Raw genomic sequence first — 3,495 nt, forward strand, 5'->3', positions numbered from 1 at the left:
CATTTTTTAATTGTGTTTTTTGTTATTGTTGTTGAGTTGTATGAGTTCTTCATATATTTTGGATACTAATTCCTTTTCAGATATATGATTTGCAAATATCTTCTCCCAATTGTTAGGCTATGTTTTCATCTTCTTGACAGTTTCCTTTGCTGTGCAAAACTTTTTAGTTTGATGTAGTATCACTTATCTATTTATTTTTGTTTCTGTTGCCTGAAGAGACATATTCCAAAAGATACTGCTAAGACCAAGGTCAAAGAGCACATTGCCTATGTTTTCATCTAGAAATGTTATGGTTTGAAGTCTTACCTTCGAGTCTTTAATCCATTGTGAGTTAATTTTTGTGTATGGTAAGACAGTGGTCTACCTTCATTCTTTTGCATGTGGCTGTCCAGCTTTCCCAACACTATTTATTGAAGAGACTTTTCTTTCTCCATTGTATGTTCCTGGCCCCTCTATCAAAAAGCAGTTGTCCATAAATGTGTGGGTTTATTTCTATGCTCTCAGTTCTGTTCCATTGATCTGTGTGTCTGCTGTTTCTGCCAGTACCACACTGTTTTGATTACTATAGGTTTGTAGTATATTTTAGAATCAAGGAGTTTGATGCCTCCAGCTTTGTTCTTTTTCTCAGAATTGCTTTGGCTATATGGGGCCTTTTCTTGTTCCATATAAATTTTAGGATTCTTTGTTCTATTTTTGTGAAGTATGTCATTGGGATTCTCATTGGGATTGCATTGAATTTGTAGATCACTTTAGATAATAGGAACATTTTAACTATGTTAACTCTTCTAATCCATGAGTACAGAGTTTCAGTTCATTTCTTTGTGTCTTCTTCAATTTCTTTCAACAATGTCTTGTAGTTTCAATGTACAGATCTTTCATCTCTTTCGTTAAGTTTATTCCTAGATATTTTATTCTTTTTGTTATGATTGTAAATGGGAAAGTATTCCTGATCTTTTTTTCTGCTAGTCCATTGTTATTATATAAAAATGCAACTGAATTTTCTATGTTGATTTTGTACCCTGCAACTTTACTGTAGTCATTTATTATTTTTAATAGTTTTGTGATGGATTCCTTAGGGTTTTCTTTATATAAAATCATGTCATCCACAAATAGTGACAGTTTTATTTCTTCCTTTTCAATCCAGAGACTTTTAGTTTCTTTTTCTTGCCTAATTGCTCTGGCTAGGACTTCCAATACTATGTTGAATAAGAGTGGCAAGAGTGGGCATCTTTGTCTGGCTCCTTAAGGGGATAGCTTCAGTTTTTCACCATTGAGTATAATGTTAGCTGTGGGTTTGTGAAATATGGCCTTTACTATGTTAAGGTATTTTCCTTCTATATCCATTTTATTGAGAGTTTTTATCATTTTATTGAGAGCTTTTATCATAAATGGATGCTGAATCCTGTCAAATGCTTTTTCTGCATCTATTGAGATGATCAGGTGATTTTTATTCTTCAGTTTGTTAATGTGGTGTATAACATTTATTGATTTGTGGTTGTTGAACCATCCTTACATCTCTGGAATAAGTCCCACTTAATCATGTTGTATGATCCTTTTAATGTATTGCTGTATTCAGTTTGCTAATATTTTTTGAGGATTTTTGCCTCTATGCTCTTCAGTGATATTCGCCTCTAATTTTCTTTTTTGTGTTGTCGTTATCTGGTTTTGGTATCATGGTAATGTGGCTTTGTAAAATGAGTTAGAAAGCACCTCTTCCTCTTAAATTTTTTAGAAGAGTTTGAGAAGGATAGGTGTTAGATCTTCTTTGAATATTTAGCAGAATTCATCAGAGAATCTTTCTGGTCCTGAACTTTTGGTTTTTGGGAAGTTTTTATTACTGTTTCAATCTCCTTGCAAGTGACCAGTCTATTCAGAATTTCTATTTCTTCTTGATTTAATTTTGGAAAGCTGTATGGTTCTAGGAATTTATCCATTTCTTGTATCTTATCCAGTTTGTTGGCATATAGCTTTCCATATTATTCTAATTCTTTGTATTTCTGTGGTATCTGTTGTAATTTCTCCTCTTTCACTTCTTATTTTATTTATTTGAGACTTCTCTCTCTTTTTCTTAATGAGTCTAGCCAAAGGTCTGTCAATTTTGTTTATCTTTCCAAAGAACCAGCTCTTAGTTTCATTGATCTTTTCTATTGTCTTTTTTAGTCTCTATTTCATTTATTTCCACTCTGATTTTTATTTTTTCCTTCCTTATAGTGATTTTAGGCTTCATCTGTTCTTTTTTTTTTAGTTCCTTTAGGTATAATGGTAGATTGTTTATTTGAAATCTTTCTTATTTCCTGAGGTAGGCCTGTACTACTATAAACTTTTCTCTTAGTATCACTTTTGGTGCATCCCATGGAATTTTGTATGTTGTTTTTCTATTTTCATTTGTCTCCAAGTATTTTTTTTATTTCTCCTTTTATTTAATTCCTTCCCCAAGTTTAGGAAGTTCTCAGCTATTATTTCTTTAAATAAGCTCTCTGTTCTCTTCTCTCTTCTCCTTCTAGCATCCCCATTACCCTTTAGTTGCCCTATCTAATGAAGACAGATAATTCTTGTAGAATCTCTAATTTTTTTGTCTTAGTTCTCTCTCCTCTTCTACTTTCATCATTTCTAGTTCTCTATCTTCAAGCTCACTAATTCTCTCATCCATATAATCTACTCTGTGCTTTCTAATGCATTCTTCATCTCATTTATTGAGTTCTTCAGCTCCAGAATTTCTGTTTTGTTCTTTCTTAGAGTTTCAATATCTTTGGTAAAGTATTCCTTCCCCTCATCGATTTTATTCCTGAGCTTCTTGAACTGCCTTTCTGAGTTTTCTTGTAGCTCATTGAGTTTTTTCATGACAGCTATTTTGCATTCTTTATCAGTTAGATCTCAATTTTCCATGACTTTATGTTTGGTTTCTGGAGAATTGTTTTCTTTTTTAGTGTCATGGTACCACGGCTTTTTGTGGTGCTTGCTGAGTTATTCCTCTACTGGTACATTTGTTGTAGCAAACCTGTTTTTTATTTAGGTATAGTTTTGTTTTGGTTCAAAGGTTTCTCTGCTTAGAGATTAGAAGACTATTTTTTTTGTTTTTAGGTGGTGCTATAGTGCTAGTTTTTCGTTTCTTTTACTTGAGCTACCTCTGGCTATTTTGGGGGATATGCACATTCCACCCTTCATCATCTTTATTTGGAGTGTCACCAGTACTCTTGTCACCACTGCCCGAACTTCTGGGAGATAACTATAGTGGCTGGGGGTTGCTGGTATCACTGTAGTGTCTGACTTTGCAATCAGGGCACAGGAATGGCTGATGGCTCAGCTAGTCCCAGGATCACCTGGGTTGGAAGCTCAGCCACAGTGTTGGGGGCGGTGGGGGGGGGGGGAGAGTGGAGAGTAAGCTTGGTACACAGGGCATCATCTCAGCTGCTGCCTGTTACCTTGTGGTCACAGGTGTTGCTGTGGTTGGGATGTCAGAGTTCTGTATGCATCTCTGCTGCTGCTACTGGGCTC

The sequence above is a fragment of the Equus przewalskii genome, chromosome 16, assembly GCF_037783145.1.
Source record: "Equus przewalskii isolate Varuska chromosome 16, EquPr2, whole genome shotgun sequence".
NCBI lineage: Eukaryota > Metazoa > Chordata > Mammalia > Perissodactyla > Equidae > Equus > Equus przewalskii.